This window comes from Capricornis sumatraensis, chromosome 12 (assembly GCF_032405125.1).
Source record: "Capricornis sumatraensis isolate serow.1 chromosome 12, serow.2, whole genome shotgun sequence".
Classification (NCBI taxonomy): Eukaryota; Metazoa; Chordata; class Mammalia; order Artiodactyla; family Bovidae; genus Capricornis; species Capricornis sumatraensis.
Genome location: NC_091080.1, coordinates 42,236,033 through 42,256,964, shown reverse-complemented (window position 1 = coordinate 42,256,964; position 20,932 = coordinate 42,236,033).

Sequence of the window (20,932 nt, the reverse complement as noted above, 5' to 3'; positions counted from 1 at the left end):
AGCAGGCAGGCCTGGGGCTGGAGCAGGGTCCTGGCTCCTTCCCAGCCCTGGCTGACTCCGCAGCAGCTGGGTGGAGGGTGGGGCTGGCCAGGATGGTGCAGAAGGGGCACAGAAGGGCCGAGGTCTGGGCTGGTGCCCCCCCCCCCCCCGCCACCACCCCGCCACTGAGGACATGGCCAGAGGCCCTCCACTCCTGGGAGGGGAGCTAAGGACCTGGCTGAAGCTCAGGACTGTTGGGACGCAGATTCCTGGTGGCTTCACCACCCCTCCACCCCCCTACCGCCTGTCAGAGCAGCCAGGGCTGAGGGGATCCAGACGATCTGCTGGCAGAACCGAGTACCTGGCGGCGGGGGCAGGGAGGGAGGAAGACAGAGAGAGAAAATGGACAAAGGGAGGCCCCCGTAAAACCAGCCGCGGGTCTGTAATCACCAGAGCCTTTGTTTAGAGCTGGTTTAAACAAGTTGTGATCCTTGGAAAGGGGAGGCCATAAACTGAAGCGAAAATAAAAGCGTTTACAGCGAGGGCCCGTGAGGTGCCGGGGATCAATGGGGGAGCCGTGGGGGTGCGCCTGGCCTGCACTGCCTGGCGTTCTGGGCGCCGGCAGGCCAGCCGGGCCCAAACATCACAGGCTCCACAGAGGTGGAGGGACGGGGTGGGGGCGGGGGTAGGGGGAGGTGGGTGTCCCCCAGGGACAATCCCGCATTCCAGGCTGGGGGCCGGGGGAAGAGGGCAGGGTGCCAGGGCTCTGTGACATCTAGAGATTCATGGCCGGAGGCTGGGAGATCTTAGAGTCAGCCTTCCACTCCCCTACAAATTCCTTTATAATGGACTTGAGGGGTTGCACTAATAAGAGGGTTTGAAGGGCACTTATTCCTGGAAGAAATGCCTCTTAGGCCCAACTTATCAGCATGGAAAGGTGTCAGGAGGCAGGTTTCACCCGCGGGAGCAACATTCCTCAGGGGCGCTCCATGTAGCCATGGGTGGTGGGGCAAGATGCTTGTGAAGGTGAGGCTGAAGGTGGTCATTCCTGACTGTCCAGCCCTGAGATGTCGGTGTGGACCCTCCATTCACTCAACAGATGTAACCAGCACCTGCCGTAGGCCAGGCAACCAGGCAGGGACGCGTTAGGGAATTGTATACATGTATACACTCCTGTTTTTTAACAGATTAATTCTCCCCAGGGATCCATGTAATGGGATGTTATTGTTTTTGTTGTTGTTTAGTTGCTAAGTCGTGTCCAGCTCGTACAAGTGGGTTTCCATTCCCTCCTCCAGGGGATCTTCCGGACCCAGGGACTGAACCCATGTCTCCTGCACAGGCAGGCAGATTCTTGACCGCTGAGCCACCTGGAAAAGCCCATGTAGTGGGGTGCTTTGGGAGAGTGGCAGCACCAAAGAAAGCAAAGGCGGTTCTCAGACATATATTGTCTGAGGTCAGAGGGCCTCGCGGGTTGTGCTCAGAGGGAAAGGCAGCCAGGCTTTTCTGCAAAAAAATCACACCGAGCTCACGTTCATATTAATAAAACAGATGAGTAATTGGAGGCTCCTGAACCGATGCAGCAGGGTTTTTTGGTTGTTTTTTAATTTTCCCCCTTTAAAATTTCCTGCTGACTCTTTGGCAACATTTGTGGAAGTGGTGCTGAGCTGAGTCTTCCAAATGGCAATGACCAGATAGAGAGAACCCAAAGGCAGGCAGCTCACCCGCTCAAGAGATCTTAAGAGAAATGAGTCCGTAGGGATCTTGTGCCTTTGGTCCTGAAACACCAACACTTTGTGCAGGGGGAAAACAGGGCAGGGAATGGGTGTGGGCTTTGCAATTAGACAGTTGGGTTTTTTTTTGTTTTACTATAAGTAATGCCAAATTATATTTTAAAAGACAACCAAGCATTAGAAATTGGATGGGATATCCAATAACAAACTTTCCCTAGGGTTTTTCCCAAACTTATTTATTTTTAGTTGAAGGAAAATTGCTTCACAGTGTTGTTGTGTTGGCCTCTGCCAACGGCTGGTTTTTAAATCTCTTCTCAGCTTTGTCATTGGACACTTGGCATCATCTCCAAGACTCTGTTTTCTCATCTGTAAAATGAGGACAAGAACGTCCCCACCTCGGGGCTGGGTATGAGGATGACTGAGGTGGTGTGCATGGGGCTCCTCCCACTGCTTCTCCTTCCCTCCTGCCCTCCCCTCTTCCCTGTGAGACAGATTTAGTATCGCCCCTCCCAAATTTTGAAAAATGAAAATTATGATAACAGAAGTACCAAAAAAAAAATAGATAACTCGCCTTGTTTGTTTAGGAAACATCTCGAATTCCTACACCTGGTGCTTTACTCACTAAGCGGTCTTCAGCTCTTTGTGATCTGATGCACTGTAGCCCCCCAGGCTCCTCTGTCCTTGGGATTCTCCAGGCAAAAATACTGAGTGGGTTGCCATTTCCTCCTCCAGGGGAATCTTCCAGACCCAGGGATCGAACCAGGGTCTCCTATGTTGCAGCCAGTACCAAAAAGATAGATGAGATCTCCTTGTTTTTGTAGGAAACATCTTGAATTCCTGCACTGACGACATTCAATTTCACTGTCCATATATCCTGAACAACATTGGTTTAGGACTTCCAGTTCATTCAAGCAGTACCTGCCATGGGCTAGGACTGTACTAGGCAGTAGAGATGCAGAAGTGAATGGCACTGTCCTTAGCCACAGACAAATACCAAAGGTGCAGGTAATTTCAAAGGCACAAAGAATTCGGGGGAAATAGAGCAGAGCCCTGGGCTTTCCTCATGGCTCAGATGGTCAAGAATCCTCCTGCAATGCAGGAGATGAGGCTTCAATCCCTGGGTCGGGAAGATCCCCTGGAAAAGGGAATGGCAACCCACTCCAGTCATCTTGCCTGGAGACTTCCACGGACAGGGGAGCCTGGTGGGCTACAGCCCAGGGAGTCCCAAAGAGTCGGACATGACTGAGCGATTGAGGACACACACATTGTTAATTTAACCACATCTTTAGAGAGAAGTGCAAGTGTCAGTCGTGTCCAGCTCCTTGTGACCTGATGCACTGTAGCCCCCAGGCTCCTCTGTCCATGGGATTCTGCAGGCAGGAATACTGGAGTGGGTTGCTATTTCCTCTTCCAGGGGATTGACCCAGGGATCAAACCCGGGTCTCCTGCACTGCAGGCAGACTCTTTACCACCTGAGCCACCACTTGTCTCCAAATACAGTCTCCTTCTGAGGTGCTAGGGGCCAAGACTTCAACATGTGAATCGGGGAGGGACACAATTCACTCCATAACAGTAATCATAAGCTCATCTGGATGCACGCACCGCTCTGTGGGGAAGTGGGAGCTAGGGGAGTGCTCTGTGGGGGGCTTCCCAGGCCTGGCCCTCAGCCTGGCCCAGCTGCTCCCCTCTGCTGGACAGTCCATCCTGGCAGGCCACGCTTCAGCTCCAGTTCAAGTCTTGAAGCCTCTCAAGGTGGTCTTTCTGAATCAGCTTTCCTGAAAACCTGTAACATGTGTATCCCAGCTGTAGTCATACCAGCAGCCTCAAAAAAAAAAAAAGATAAAAATGAAGAAAGAAAGAAAGAAGGGGAGAAGGACAAAGGAAAGAGAGACGTGATTGGGTTTCCCTGGTCTGCTACAGCCCAGGATACATCTGCAGAGATGCTGAAATGCGGCAGCCTTTATCAAACCATCCTGAGCAGGAGGGAAGTCGTTTCTTTTCATTTGGGGTTCTCGATGAAACATTCTAGGAGACAGATACAGGAAAAGGGGAACAGAGCAAAGACTACAGCCCCTCGGGTTTGTGAAAGAGACACTTGGGCACCGGGCCCAGGTGTGGGAGGAGCTGTGGGAAGGCGCACAGGACTTGCCTCCACAGGAGGGACTCGGTGTGAATCCCGGAGAAGGGCCAGGGCCAGAGAAAGACCCCCAGATGCTGGCAGGAGAGGCGGAAGGGAGGAAGAGGGAAGGGAGATGAAATGGGGAGGCAAGGGTGTGGGAGGGGTGAGGGGAGGAGATGGCAGGCAAAGCTGGGAGCAGAGGGAGAAAGTTCAGTTTCTAGCAGATAAAAGCCAAGCTGGATTTTTGGCGTCTTCTGTTCTTCAGGCAACTCTGCCTTCCTTTGCTCCTGGTATCTGAGTTGCGCATCTCAGTGCTCGGCTGCGATTGTTATCCAGGTATTTGAGATCTGTTATCTTGTGTTTCCTGCTCTCCCCGCCTCCCCAGCTCCTAACAGTGCTTGGTCATTCTGTAGGGGTCAGAATCTGTGCCTGGTCCCACATGCCCTGCTTGGTAGGTGGCCCCCTCAAAGGGAAGCACTGAGGCCGCCCTGCTGCTCTGTCTAAACTCCCCTCCAGGGACCCAGTACTGCCATCTGCCTTGCTCGAGTTAAAAAGAGGCTGGAGTAGGCGGGCAAGTTGAGCCTTCACTGAACACCCTAGAATATTCATGAACACAGAGACAGTATCATGACCCCCGTCCACCTACGCCCACCCAGTTTCCTCATGGCCAAGCCTGTTTCATCTTCTCTGACTCTACCCCTCCTCCCAGGTTATTTTGAAGCAAATGCCCAGATAGTTCAAACTCTGTAAACATTTTAATAAAGATTTCTAAGTGAACTCTAAAAACCCCACAATAATATCATACCTAAAAAATGAACAATCATATCCTCAGTATCAAATAATCAGCCAACGTTTGCATATCTCTGATTGCCTAATAATATTTTTTTGCAGTTTGGTTGTTTGATTTGGAATCCGTATAAGATATAAGGTCCATATATTGGCATATATGTCTCTTGAGTGTCTTTTAGTCTCTAGGTCCCCCTCCCATTCCCCTAACTGCACCCTACCTTCACCAGAAATGGAGTTGTTTTTCTTTCAAAGTTCCCTGCAGGCTGAATATTGATGATGGGATTCTGTGGGAGTCCTTTAACATGCTTTTCTGCCCCTTGTATTTCCAGTTCTAGAGGCTTGGTTAGAGGGGTGTGTGCAAATGCATTATCCATTAGCAAATGTATCATGTTTGTCTCTCTCTGTATAATGTAACTGACCACTGATGATCATCATCTAGCTTTATTAATTTACTTAAATTAGCAATTAATTATCAATTAAATTAGCAATTAATTTAGTGGCAGGATGGTGATATTCTATCATTCCTTCTTCACTGACTAGCTGGAATGCTGTAAAGTAAAACCTCTGTCATCAATTCTTTGGTTTCTCTCAGGTCCAGATCATATAGGAAAAGAGGGGCACATACTTGGTTGTGTCCCCTGATTCAGCAATTCAAAAGGGAATAAAGATTTTGTTCCTTAATATCATCCAAAGGTAATCAAATGAGTTATTGTTTTGGTGGGCTCTTGTATCGATGAGAACTCAGGGGCTTAAACATATTTGACCTTTTTCTACCCGCTGCACTTTTCATCCATATAAAAATATGTTTCACTTGTCCTAGCTTTGACCTGAGTAGCCTGCGATAGTTTCCTAGCTTATCTGTAAAGGTTTCCTGGCCCAAATCTGCAAGGGGCCATTTCTCCAAGGATTCCTGATTGTTTTTAGTGGGATATGCAGTGTAGAGATAACAGTCTGAGTGGTAATTACCACCAGGTGGGTCACTCTGTTTGTAGGCCTTTTCCATGGACAGAGCTAGAAAATATGTGTTCTTTAGGAAAGATTAAATAACCATAAAATCCTCTGATATGGGGATTCAAACCCAAGATTTACAGGAATTTTGCTTTGTCAGTCTTACGTTGTGTCTTCTTTCAATCACAGTGAAAAGTTCTCAAAATACCAGCATAATTTGATTTGTCTTGCGTCATTCCCTGGCTTCCTCAGTGGCTCGGGGGTAAAGAACCCACCTGCCATGCAGGAGACTTGGGAGACCCCGGTTCGACCCCTGGATCGGGAAGATCCCCTGGAGAAGGGAATGGCAACCCCCTCCAGTATTCTTGCCTGGAGAATTCCGTGGGCAGAGGAGCCTGGTGGGCTATAGTCCATGGGGTTGCAAAGAGTCAGACTCGACTGAAGCACACGTGTTACTACCTAGACACGAGTCTCAGAATGACAGTACCAGTGTTTCAGTCAACAGCATGTTGACTGAAAGCCTCAGGAGGCTTGGCTTCCGGTTCTTTTTGTCCGTTGGGCACATCCCACTGAGGATTTGCAGCCAGCTTACAGTGTAGGAATTGCTGTTTGATTTAATCTTGTTTTGTGAAGTTCCATAAAATAGTTAGTAGCTCCAGATGATCGTACTAAGTGAAGTAAGTCAGATAGGGAATGGCAAATATCATATATCACTTATATGTTGAGTCTAAAAAAAATGATACAAATGAACTTATTTACAAATATTGAAAACAGATTTATGGTTACCAAAGGGGAAAGGTGGTGTGGGGAGATAAATTAGGAGTTTGAGATTAACATATACATACTATATCTAAAATAGATAATCAGCAAGGATCTACTGTATAGCACAGGGAACTCTACTCAATACTCTGTAATAATCTAAATGGGAAAAGAATCTGAAAAGAAATGTATAAATTTAACTGCATTGCTTTGCCATATGCCTAAAACTAACACAATATTGTAGATCAAATATATTCCAATGTAAAATAAAAATTAAATTTAAGAAAAAATTAAAAAATGATCCCTCAAAAACATAAAAAATAAAAACATTTAATAGCTCCAAAGTAAATTTTATAGAATGTAGTGTATGAAAAAAAGTCTACCTTTATCCCTGTTTCCTTCAGCTTATCCTTTTCTTTCTTTTGTTGGTAAACATTTAAAGAATTATGACTTCTTTCTTCCATTTTAAAATTCTTCTGTGTAAAGAAAAAAAATTTTTTTAATTAAAAACGCTTTTGTTTATTTTTATGAGTTGTATTGAGATATTGTTTACAAACCACCAGATTCATCCTTTTAAAAATCAGCATAGGTCTTCTTTCCTTAGACAAGTAGCAGCATGTAGTAAACACTTTTTTCTCTGCCTTGCTTTTTACAGTAACAATATACCCTAAAGATTCTTCCATAGTATGAAGAGATCTTCCTCAATCATTTGCAAAGCTGCATAGCTTAAAAGTACCACGTTTTATTCAACCAGTCCTCTCCTGGTGGCCATTTGAGTTCTTTTTGTTACTGCAAGTAGTGCATATATTTTTTTTGCATTTTGATGAGTGTACTTTTGGACGATCCCTTTGTAGGTGGGGAATTGCTGGGTGAAAGAGGAAAGGCATAGATAACATTTAGAGACATTGCCCAGGTCCCCTCCCACCATAAATATATGAGAAGCATTGCCTCCTAGCTTAGCTAACATTGTATATTGTCGAAATGCTGCATGTTTGCCAAGCTGCCAGCAGAAACTGTATCTCAGAGTGATTTTACTTTGGGATTCTCTCCATATGAGTGAGCTGGAGGACTTTGTCATGACTGAGCGCCACTTGTAGTTCTTATCTCGTGAACCATGTTTTTTGTGAACCTTGTCTTTGTGAACCATGTAATTTCTCATCCATTTTCCCATAGGTTTTTTGACCTTTAAAACTCCCTGTGATAATGAGTGCAAAATGTTTTTCCTAATTTGTCTGTTGTCTTTTTACTTTGTAACAGGATTTTATGCCATGTAAAAATTGTTTCCCTGTTGTTCTTCTATATAAGCAAATTTATTAACTTCTTCTTACTTCTGATTTTGAAAACATAGTTAGTGAACTTTCCCCCATTTCTGGTTTATGGATTTGAGCTGTCTCCTTTAGCGTGTGAAAGTGGCTCAGTCGTGTCTGACTCTTTGAGACGCTATAGACTATAACCGGCCAGGCTCCTCTGTCCATGGAATATTCCAGTCAAGAATACTGGAGTGGGTTGCTATTCCCTTCTCCAAGGGATCTTCCCCAACCCAGGGATCGAACCTGGGTCTCCTATGTTGCAGCTGGATTCTTTACCGTCTGAGCTCCCAGGGTCTCTTTGATGGTATACTAAATTCTCACATGCTATTGGATCAATTTCTGGACTTTCTTTTCTGGTCTGTCTGTCTGCCTGTCTTTGAGCCAAAATTAAACTTTTAATTATAGGAGCTTTATAATACCTCTCATGTGTGGTAAGGCTAGCCTTTCTTCTCTTGGTCTTTGCTCTTTTCCAGGGTTTTCCTTGTCCTTGCTTGTGTACAAACCATATTTTTAAAATGTTAAGGAGAATTTATACAATTGTAATACATAGATGTTGCTTAGATCCTTGTTCAAGCAAAGAATTATTTTTTTTAAGTTACTATCAAACCAAGAGAATATCCATTCTATGTATTTGATGAAATTATAACGAATTATTGTCAATGTGTGTGCGATGGTGGTGGCTGTTGTTTTAGTCACTAAGTCATGTCTGACTCTTTTGTGACCCCATGGACTGCAGCCTTCCAGGCTCCTCTGTCCATGGGATTCTCCAGGCAGGAATACTAGAGTGGGTTGCCATTTCCTCCTGCAGAAGAACTTCCTGACCCAGAAACCAAACCTGTGTCAGCTGCATTGCCAGGTGAGTTCTTTACCACTGAGCCACCAGGGAATCCTGTGTTTAATGGTGCTAAAGGGTGTTTTTCAGTCCTTATCCCTTAGAGAAATATAGTGCAATAGCACAGATTAAATCATAATTTATATCCGCTTCTAAGTAATCCGGTGGTGGCTGGAGGAGATATAGATGAAACTGACCATAAACTGATAATTATTGAAACTGGGTGGTGGAGACTTGAGGTTCATTTTACTATTCTATTTATTTTTATGTATTTTTGAAATAATAAATAGTTTAAAAAAGGGAAAGGGATTTCGAGTTCTAAAGATTTTGAAACGTGGAACAATATGAAACTTTTTTAAAAAGTAAGTTTCAGCAAAGAGTGGGTGCTTTGCATAAGGAAATTTGCAGTCAGAAGCCAGGATGCAGAGGACGGAAGTAGGGAGAAAATGTTTGCATTGGTTACACGACTGACTCAGCCCAGGGCCAGGTGCATGAACTAATCCTTTTCTCCATTAAACATTTACCTGTAACTGAACTATATCCTTTTTCTGGGACATAAAGATCCAATATAGATAGGTGTGCCCTGATTTACAGACCAGATGAGTTCCCGAAAAGTTGGTTTTAAATTCTCTATTTTCTAACTGGTTGCCTACCATGTTGCTCAGAGTTTGGGGTCTTTGAAATTCCGAAGTGTTTCAGAAGGACAAATTGAAAAAGATATCATAAATGTCACTTTTATGGAACTCCTTTTATTTATAACCAATGTATATTTTAGAAATAAAGAAATGCTGTAGAATGCAGACCACAGACCCTCTAAGGTGCCCTTTCCACACTTCAACACTTGAGAGGCGAATTTCGTTCAGAGTTTAAAACTAGCTCTCAATCCTGGAGCTTGACCACCTCTCTTGACTGAGTATCTGAACACTGCTCTCCAGAAGTTATCATGTTTGCAGTCTGTTTTAAAACTTAAGAGATTGTGGAAGAAAAAATACAGATAGAAATGGGTTGTTGATGTGAGGAAGGAGGAAAACAAATATATCCCTTTTATTTCTTTAAAATTCAGTACTGGCTACCTATATTACGTGTCAAACATTAATAGAAATAACTACTTGGAAAAATAGTCCTGCTCTGACTGAAGGTAAAGATACATACAAATGCCACGACCCACAAATCGAGCTTCAGAGATATTCGTGCACATGGGTCTCTGGACACAAGTATGAATGAATGTGCCAACAAGATTGTTCCCAACAATGAAGCACTGGAAACAATACAGGTGTTTAGAAGCAGTAGATAGTTGAGCGTTGATAGACTAGGTAATTATACAGCCATGAAGAGGAAGTATCCATGGTTACATTCAGTAACATGGATGAATATTACAAAAGAGTGCTATTTAAAGAGTAACAAGAATGCATACACACTGTTTATAAACGGTTGCTAAAGGACGCACACATAAATGTTAAAATAAAGAAAACAATAGGAAGAGTGACAAGCATACATGTGCTAAACTCAACAATCAATTGTTGAATCATCTTAGAAGGTGAGGGCTTCCCTGATGGCTCAAGGGTAAAGAATCCACCTGCCAATGCAGGAGACGCAGGAGATCTGGGTTTGATCCCTGAGTCGGGAAGATCCCCTGGAGGAGGAAATAGCAACCCACTCCAATATTCTTGCCTGGAGAATCCCATGGACAGGGGAGCCTGGTGGACTAGAGTCCATGGAGTCGCAAAGACCCAGACATGACTGAGCACAGCTGCAGTGGAATAGAAGACGGGCTGGGAGCTGTCTTGGTGAGAAGGGGAAATGAATGAGAAGAGACACATAAAGATATCTGGGGTTCTGGAAATGTCCTGTTTACCAGCCTGATTGGTGAATGTACAGGTATACAGTGTATGGGTATTTATTAAACTGGATATTCATGTATATACCTTGCTGGATAGGTTTCATATTTTTAAATTTAAAAGGTTACAATAAAAAGTTAATTAAAGGGCTTTTAAATGTTTATGGGAAACATAATTTCGTTCGTATTGTCTATAAAAATCTGTATATCACTCTTCTAACAGCCATCGTGGGTACAATTGTAATGTCACTGAATTGCTGGACCATATAACTCATACTTATGTAAAGAATATTGGAGAAACTAGAGATATGTAAGGGAATAAAATATCTAAATATGTCAACAGCAGTGATTTTCGCTGAATTAACAGTGTGCAAATACACATCTGTGAGTCCAGGTTAAATAATGCTTTGTAAAGAGAAAACATAAAACAGAGAAAGCTGTAGCTCACAGCAGAAGATTCAGCTGTTTAAAAAACAGCAAACTTTAAGTATATTGATTTTTTTGTACTTAGAATAACACTCCTGTCTCACACTTGATGTGTGTTTGTAGGGCCCGGAGGAGGAGACAGAGTGGTGAGGGAAGTGATTTTACTATTATTGCAAGTGCAGCCTCTGGAGGCCCTTATGATTTGCCACGTGGGAGGCAGAGTCCTCTCGAAAATCAGATCATCACAGCTGTCAGCCAGTCAGAAACTCAGGTTAGCCTGCCTTTCTAGATTTGGACATTGGTTAATACGTTGTTGTTGTTTAGTCGCTCAGTCGTGTCCAACTCTTTGCAAGCGACCCCATGGACTGCAGCACTCCAGGCTTCCCTGTCCTTCTCTAACTCCCAGAGCTTGCTCAAACTCATGTCCATTGAGTCAGTGATGCCATCCAACCATCTCATCCTCTGTCGCCCCCTTCTACTCCTGCCCCCAATCCCTCCCAGCATCAGGGTCTTTTCCAGTGAGTCAGCTCATTGTATCAAGTGGCCAAAGTATTGAAGTTTCAGTTTCAGCTTCAGTCCTTCCAATGAATATTCAGGGTTGAGTCTCTTTAGAATTGACTGGTTTGATCTCCTTTCAGTCCAAGGGACTCTCAGGAGTCTCCTCCATCACCACAGTTTGAAGGCATCCATTCTTTGGTGTTCAACCTTCTTTCTGATTCAACTCTCATATCTGTACATGACTACTGGGAAAACTGTAGCTTTGACTATACTGACCTTTGCCAACAAAGAGATGCCTCTGCTTTTCAATACACTGTCTAGGTTTGTCACAGCTTTTCTCCCAAGGAGCAAGAGTCTTTTAATATCGTACATGGATATCCCCTGCATTAGGGGTTATTATAAAAGAACTGTGTACTATTGATACTTCACATGGCACTGAGTTTGAGAAACAAGAGCCAGTTACAGAAATACAATGAACAATTTGACGTGTAATCAGCGGAAGTTACAGAATTACTCTGAGCAAAGAGAAACAAGGAGGGAGCACCTGATCTTTACTGCACACCTGGGACTGTGCCAGTCTATTTCACAGGTAATCTCAAGCAATCTTACCAGCAGGGCTTCCTGTGAAGCAGGAACAAACCCCCAAGGATGATGGACTGTTCTCCCCTGTTTCACAGACGAGGACACTGGGATTCAGAGCAATAAACTCACCTGCACAGAGTAAATGGCAGCATCTGGGAAAAGTGTGAATTTCAAGAAAAACTTAAATTGCTGTCATAGACAAGATATTAAGAAAATGCAAGGACATCCCTGGTGGCCCAGTGGTTAGAAGTCCGCCTTTCAGTGCAGGAGATGCAGGTTCCGTCTCTGGTTGGGGAACTAAGATCCCATGTGGCATTGTACAATCAAGCCCAAGGGTTGCAGCTGCCAAACCTGTGCTCTTGGAAGCCTCAGAGCCACAACTAGAGAGTTTGTGCACCACAATGAAAGATTTCACATGACTCAAGTAAGACCTAGTGCAGCAAACTAAAAAAAAAAAAGAAAGCAAGCTCAGATGCTTTCTACAATATACTTACTATATGTGAAGTCTAAGCACTCAGCTTAAATAAATTCAAAACGTAACCCATTGCGAAGTCTTCCTGACTTTAGGACTTATTGTATAGCTATAATAACCCCGAGAGTGTGGTATTGGTGGAAGGACAGATATGCAGATCAATAGAAATGAAACAGTGAACCCAGAGGTAGACCCACACACCAACAATTAATTTTTGAAAAAGTTGTAAAAGTAATTTAATGGAGGAAGAATAGCCTTTTCAAAACATGGTGCTGGAGCAATTACAAGTGCATAGGCGAAAACCAAAACAAAACAGAGACCTTGACCTGATTCTCACATCTGACACAAAAACAAACTTCAAATGGATAATAGGTACAAATGCAAAACTCTGAAACTTTTAGGAAAAACATGGGAGAGGATCTAGGATAAAGCAAAATTCTTAGGCTTGACACCACAAGCATGGTCCATAAAAGGACAAATTGATAAATCTGACTTCAAAATTTAAAACTTTTGCTCAGCGACAGACTCCGTAAAGAGGATGAAAAGACAAACTCCAGAGTGGGAGAAAATATTTATAAACCATATAGGCAGCAAAAACCTGCTATCTAGAATATAAAGGACTCCTAAAACTCAACTGTAAAAAAAAATCGAGCAATCTCATTAAAATATAGGCAAAAGTCATTTCACTGAAGGTACACAGATGGGAAATAAGCGTACATGAAAATGTGTTTTACATCATTAGCCATTAGGGAAATGTGAGTTAGAACCACAGTGAGATCACACTCTGCACTGACCAGGATGGCAAAAATAAAATGTAAGGCCAGCACCAGGTGCTGGTGAAGTTGCAGAGAAACATAAGATGGTACCACTCTGGAACCAGCTTGGCAGCTGCCTAAGAAACTAAACACACATGAAACACACAACCCAACAATTATACTGCTGGGCATTTATTCCAGAGCAATAAAGACCTGACATTCACACAAAACCCTATAATCAAATGTTCGTTTGCAACAGTCCCAAATCGCCACCAACTTCGATGTCCTTCAGCCAGTGAAGAGTGGAACTGATGGGGGCAGGCACACAGCACAACTCGGATGGGCCTCCAGATTCGTCTTCTTGGGTGAATGACTTATCCTGAGGGGAGTCTTACACTTCTTCATTCTTGGTACGTCGATTGTCTTCAATCAAAGGCTGACCTGTGAGCTTTGGCATTAGACGGCCTCAAGAACAGTTTGAGGAAAATCCCTATTGTTGTCTAAGTGTTTAAGTTAGCCTGCAATCTTCAAAATTAAGGTTTAGAGTAATGAGCAATGTTTACAATTTAGTATTTTCATGTCTTCCTAGTGCAGCAATTCTGAAACTTTTGAATCTCAGGACCTCTTTAAATTCCTGAAAGTTCTTGAGGGATACCAAAGAGCTTTTGTTTATATGGGTTAAATCTACTTCATATATACTATATTTGAAACAAACACCCAGACATTTTAAAAGTTTTATAAATTCACTTAAAAGTAACAGTAAATAAATCCTCCATGTGTTGACATAGATATTTTACTTAAACTAATTATATTTTCTTATACAACAAAACAGTGAGAAGGGTATCATTGTTTTCCATTTTTGCAGACCTCTTTCATGTCTTGCTTTCTAGTTTGCAGATCCCTTTAACAGCTGGGTTCTCATATTTGCTTCAATTTGTTGCAGTGTTTTGGTTGAGGTGAAGCATGTAAGAAAGGCCACCCTCCCACAGGTATGCAGTTAATACAGAGAGATCTGGGTGACCCCTTGGAAATGTCTTGGGCCCCCCAGAGATCTGTGGGCCACATTGAGTCTGAGATCTGTAAATCCACACTGACCTAGTGGATTTCCTCAGATTTCATTTGTCTTCTTTCTTCAAGGTTGCAGAAGACACAAAAGCTTGACTTTCTGTTCACGTTTTTGGAGGACTTAGTCCTTTTAGTCAGTTTAGGGAATAGTACTTTCCGGGAGGTGCTGGTGGTAAAGAATCCACCTGCCAATTCAGGAGATGTAAGAGATGTGGGTTTGATCCTTGGGTTGGGAAGATTCCCTGGAGTAGGAAATGGCAACCCCCTCCAGTATTCTTGCCTGGAGAACCCCACAGACAGAGGAGACTGGTGGGCTACAGTCCATGGGGTCGCAAAGAGTTGGACACGACTGAAGCAACTTAGCACACATGCGTGCAAACTGAAAATAGGATGATGAAGAAAAACAGCATCTCCAGAGGCTTTTGATGGAGAGGGGTAGGGTCTGTTTTTTTCTTAAAAATCGTACCCTGAAGACAAGTCTCAGTGAGCCCACAGGGGCCAGTGCTGGGGGGCTGAACATGGTCCCTGGCCCAGCCCTAGTGCCCCGACGCACAGGTGACCCAGCCCTGGGAAAACGGGGCGTTTCCAGCAGCTCTGGAACCACAGTGTCTCTCTTAGCTTTCCTTGTAACAAGATTAGTCTTGCTTTTCCCTCCTCTTTATTCCCCTCTCTTGCGGGCCACCTCTTGGCTTTTGCGGTAATGTGATTAGCTGGCCTGTGGCCCACACTGAGGCCACTGACACAAAGATCTCTGCTTAGTTGAGTGCACCTCTTTCCTAAACAGCATCTCAGTGTTTATAATCACAGAGCCATTGTGAGTGCTGGGATTCCAATAGGACAGGATATTTACGATACCCGCCTACCTCCCCCACCTCCATAAAAGTCCATTCAAGGAGACAGTCGGAAAAGGAACAGAGACAGATGTGGGTCCCCAGATGCTGACAAGCCTCAATTGTTCTGCATATGTAATGACGTTTTACAGCTCTCTGCAGAGGCCTCTTCTGACTTTTAAAAAGGTGCCAAAGTCAAATATAGGTAGTTTTAGTAATCTCCCCGGATGCTCCAGCTGCCTAGAAATCCTCTGTCAGAGGGTGTACAAAAAAGCCTGCCTCCCTTTCCTGTTTCATGGATGCAACATTGATCTTCGTATTTATATTTGACTGTTCATGTACATACAAGAATCCATAGCATCTTATTTGGGCAAGAGTCCTTCCTAAACATTCAATGGTTCAATAATTGTTTTAAAGGCAATTTATGTAATTAGAACATAAAGAAAATAAAATGAATGGAGAACGTAGACCCTCCTATGAAATTTTTAACAAATATTTTAATGTTTCTATATTTCTGAATATAGAACTTTAAAGTCGAAAAAATTTTTGATGTGGAATTAGCTCATTTGACTTTTATAGCCACATGATTTTGAAGAAACTTTTCTTTTTAAAAATTTGTATTATTTTCTAATAGATAGCCAATGGAAATGTGCTGTATGGCTCAGGAAACTCGAACAGGGGCTCTGTATCAACCTGGTGGGGGGATGGGGAGGGAGACGGGAGGGAAGTTTAAAAGGGAGGGGATATATGTATACCTATGGCTGATTCATGTCGAGGTTTGACGGAAAACAACAAAATTCTGTAAAGCAATTATCCTTTAATAAAAAAATTTATTAGTTAAAAAATTTTATTATTTTCTAAAAATTGAAGTATAGTTGGTGTACAATATTATATAGGTTCCAGGTATACAGTATAGTGATTCACAAGTTTGATAGGCTATACTGTACATATAGTTACTATGAAATGTTCCCTATATTCCCTGTGCTGTACCATATATCCTTGTAGCTCATTTTTTTATCTAATAGTCTGTACTTCTTACTCCCCTACCCCACGTTGCCCCTGAAACTTCTTTTCTTTTAATGCAAATTAATACATTTGATAAGAGGGAATTCTGAAAGAGATGGAAATACCAGACCACCTGACTTGTCTCTTGAGAAACCTGTATGCAGGTCAGGAAGCAACAGTTAGAACTGGTCATGGAACAACAGACTGGTTCCAAATAGGAAAAGGAGTACGTCAAAGCTGTATATTGTCACCCTGCTTATTTAACTTATATGCAGAGTACATCATGAGAAACGCTGGGCTGGAAGAAACACAAGCTGGAATCAAGATTGCCAGGAGAAATACCAATAACCTCAGATATGCAGATGACACCACCCTTATGGCAGAAAATGAAGAGGAGCTAAAGACCCTCTTGATGAAAGTGAAAGAGGAGAGTGAAAAAGTTGGGTTAAAGCTCAACATTCAGGAAATGAAGATCATGGTATCCGGTCCCATCACTTCATGGGAAATAGATGGGGAACCAGTGGAAATAGTGTCAGACTTTGTTTTTTTGGGCTCCAAAATCACTGCAGATGGTGATTGCAGCCATGAGATTAAATGACACTTACTCTTTGGAAGGAAAGCTATGACCAACCTAGATAGCACATTCAAAAGCAGAGACGTTACTTTGCCGACTAAGGTCCATCTAGTTAAGGCTATGGTTTTTCCTGTGGTCATGTATGGATGTGAGAGTTGGACTGTGAAGAAGGCTGAGCACCGAAGAATTGATGCTTTTGAAGTGTGGTGTTGGAGAAGACTCTTGAGAGTCCCTTGGACTGCAAGGAGATCCAACCAGTCCATTCTGAAGGAGATCAGCCCTGGGATTTCTTTGGAAGGAATGATGCTACAGCTGAAACTCCAGTACTTTGGCCATTGCATGGGAAGAGTTGACTCATTGGAAAAGACTCTGATGCTGGGAGAGATTGGGGGCAGGAGGAGAAGGGGACGACAGAGGATGAGATGGCTGAATGGCATCACCGACTCAATGGATGTGAGTTGGAGTGAACTCTGGGAGTTGGTGATGGACAGGGAGGCCTGGTGTGCTGCGATTCATGGGGTCACGAAGAGTCAGACACGACTGAGCAACTGAACTGAGCTGAACTGATGGATAAGATTTGTTCTGGTCATTTGGGTAGTTTCGGTTGAGCTGAACAGGAAAATATCCAGGATTGGAGAATTCTATCTGCGGTGCTGATCAGCTTCTTCTATATTTATTTAAAAATGTCTATTTATTTATTCATTTGGCTGCACCAGGGCTTAGCTGTGGCATGTGGGACCTTTAGTTGAGGCATATGGGATCTAGTTCCCTGACCGGAGATTGAACCCGGAACCCCTGCATTGGGAGCCCAGAGTCTTAGCCACCGGACCGCCAGGAAAGTCCCTGATTAGCTTCTTGCTGTGCTCCTCTCACCTTAAAAATCCTCTGCTAAGAGCTGAACTCACTTGGTTTGATCCCTGTGCACAGGGGCGCCACTGTGTGCTTCCGCTATGATTACAGAGGACACGCAGGAGGATACTGAGTGCCTCACGGAACTGTTCCCACTGTCATTTTTCTTCCAAAACCCGGAGCAGAGAAATGAATCCCCAACTGATTTAAAAAATGGCAAAAGACAGCAGAGTCCGTGAAGAGATGCTTCCAAACCCAGACATTATTCCTCTGCATGCTAGGCCCAGTTCAAGTATCTTCTCATTTGTGAAGTCCTTGGCACCCTCCATCTGAAAATGCTCTTTTTCAGTCCTCATCTCAGTTAGGCGTGTCCAATGGCCTGCTGGTAGACGTTTAACAACCAGCTCTTGGTGGAGAAGATGAACCCTGGTTTGTAGTGCTTGCGATGCTTGTGATGTAAACAGTCCTGCCCTGGCTGACTTTAGTTCCACCAAGACGTCACTGGGCTTCCCTGGTGGCTCAATGGTAAAGAATCTGCCTGCAATGCAAGAGCCCTTGGTTCAATCCTTGGGTCAAGAAGATCTCCTGGAGGAGAAAATGGCAACTCACTCCAGTATTCTTGCCTGAAGAATTCCATGGACAGAGGAGTCTGGCAGGCAGCAGTCCATGGGGTCAAAGAGTTGACACAAATGAAGCAACTTAGCAGACACACACACACACACACACACATTCTTTTTAAGGGGCTTTCCAGGTGGCACTAGTGGTAAAGAACCTGCCTGCCAATGCAGGAGACGTAAGAGATGGGAATTCGATCTCTGGGTTGGGAAGATCTCTTGGAGAAAGGCATGGCAACCCACTCCACTATTCTTGCCTAGAGAACCCGATGGACAGAGAAGTCTGGCGGACTGCGGTCCATGGGGTCACAAAGAGTCAGACGTGACTGAGTGACTGAAACTCTCACTGTCATTCTTCTCCATATTCTTTTCCATTGTGGCATATCACAGGCTATTGAATACAGTCCCATGTGCTATACAGTAGGACCTTGCTGTTTATCTCTTCTCTAATATTCAAGCTTCCCTTGTGGCTCAGCTGGTAGAGAATCCTCCTGCAATGCTGGAGACCTGGGTTCGACCCCTGGGTTGGGAAGATCCCCTGGAGAAGGGAAAGGCTACCCACTCCAGTATTCTGACCCGAAGAGGGGTCTCAAAGAGTCGGACACAACTAAGCGACTTTCACTTCACATATAGTATTCAACAGTTTGCGTCTGCTAATCCCAAACTGCCATGTGGTGCAGCCAAAAAAAAGGGAAAAAAATCCAACAAAATACAAGCACAAAATATGACATATGCTGATATATGTGGAGAGAGTGAGAGCCCTGATTACATCTAACATGTAAACACACTGATATGAAGTATTATTTTTCTTTGAATCTTAGACCCGTGATCTCATGGCTGATACAGACCTACAGGTATTTTACCATGCTGACACAAATATGTAAAGCACTTATTGTTATCATAAGCATCAAACATGTTTATTTGTTAAATGTTCATTAAATGTCCATTTAGGTTGTGTTAATCCCTGTAGTCAGAGTGATTCTTTATCTTTGAAAATGGTGACCAGAAGCTGCAATCCTATTTAACCAAACCTATTACTAATACCTAGGAAATGCTCTCAATTTCTGGTCCTATAGGCGATGTCTCATCTAACATCTCCCAAATTTCTGGATTGGGCAGAAGTTACAGAAATTTCCAGTTTCTATTACAGTTTTTTTCCTATGTTTTTATTAATTTAGACTGTCATTTCCATAATACATACATTTATTCTCAGAAGTGAAATCTGACCAAAATATAGATGGAAACATTTTAATAAGAATTTCATTCCAACTGCTTTAGTGAAAGTGAAAGTGAAGTCGCTCAGTCGTGTCCGACTCTTTGCAACCTGTGGACTGTAGCCCACCAAGCTCCTCCGTCCATGGGATTCTCCAGGCAAGAATACTGGAGTGGGTAACTGCTTTAGCCATTCGTCTATAATTATTTGGGGCATATATCAGAGGATTATTTTCTACTTTAGGTTAAGTATTACTCAGTCAACAATCTCTTGTGAGTGAATAACATCCTAGGATTCATGGCTGGTCCCCACAAGGTGCTGCTAATAGATGGATTCGCTCAGTTCCTCATTCTTGGGAGGAAGTCCAGCTTCACCCCTCTTCCTCCTCATCCACCAGCCTCAGAAGGGAACTTGGGCTTCTGGTATTTACAGATAAATATACAGACTGTGGTCCAACACTGGACACCTGCATAAGCTCATAAAAGCGTCCACGGCTCAAACAACCAGTTTTACATTCTTGGCCAGTTGTGGAAACCCCACCCTCACTGGGCTGAGGCAGCAGCAATTCCAGCTAAGGCACGCACACACTCAGCTTGTCTCGCTGGACTGACCACCTCTCCAGGAACCAGATGGAAGCCATTGCTATGTTAGGATACCCATCACACGGACGAGCAGGTGGGGGACCCAGAGGGAGGAGACCCCAGAGGGGTGATTCGGGAGCCCCTAGGAGATGAGGACAACCTTCAAAACCAGGCTCTCAGTCCACCGCTCCCCACACCCTGAGATTCCCCACGTGAGATGAGTTGAGAGCTGGATTTACCAGAAGAAAGGGGACATTTAAACCTTATCAATTATGCCCAACAAGAAACGCCCCCTCTTCCAAAAACTAAAATGCCTTTGTCCTCAAAAGACCTTTTCATGAAGGCAGTTATGTCAATATGCCATCTGGGCACAAAGAAAAGGGTCCATTTGAATGCACGTAAATGCTGTCAGCATTCAGGTTGTTCAGGCTGTGGGTGAGTTGTGTTTCAGCCAGTGCTACCTGCACCCTTACCTCTCCAGTTCCTCCTGGAAACCAGATTGCTGCATCTCAAGGCTGCATTTCCCCCTGCCTATGAGACGGAAAGCTCTGAGGCTCCCTACTGTTTCCAGGCTTCTTAGGTCAAGACTCCAGTGAGTCTGCTCTTTGCACCAGGTGGCCAAGGTATTGGAGCTTCAGCTTCAGCGTCAGCTCTTCTAATGAATATTCAGGGTTGATTTCCTTTAGGATTGGCTGGTTTGATCTTGCTGTCCAAGGGACTCTAAAGAGTCTTCTTCAGCACCACGGTTTGAAAGCATCACTTCTTCAGCAGTCAGCCTTATTTCTGGTCCAACTCTCACATCCGTACATGACTACTAGAAAGACCATAGTTTTTACTAGCTGGACCTTTGTCAGCAAAGTTATGGCCTCCAAATTAACAATTTGCTTATTGATTTTTAAAAACATTTTCTTCCAAGAAGAGCAGAGGTGAGGGTTCTTCTGAGAAGAGAGTAGTTTCAAAGTCTATGGTACTTCCTTCCTAGAACACCACGTGGTGGAAACAGAGGCCAGGGGCAAGTCTGGAAGAATCTGGATGGATGGGATAGGGGTGGGCAGGAAGATGTCAGGCCCTCCTCTTCAGGATCCTGGCTCAATCCAATAAGAAAGCGGAAGAGAGAGATGGAGAAAATATTTCTGTCTGGTTATATTTTCACATGGATGGGCCC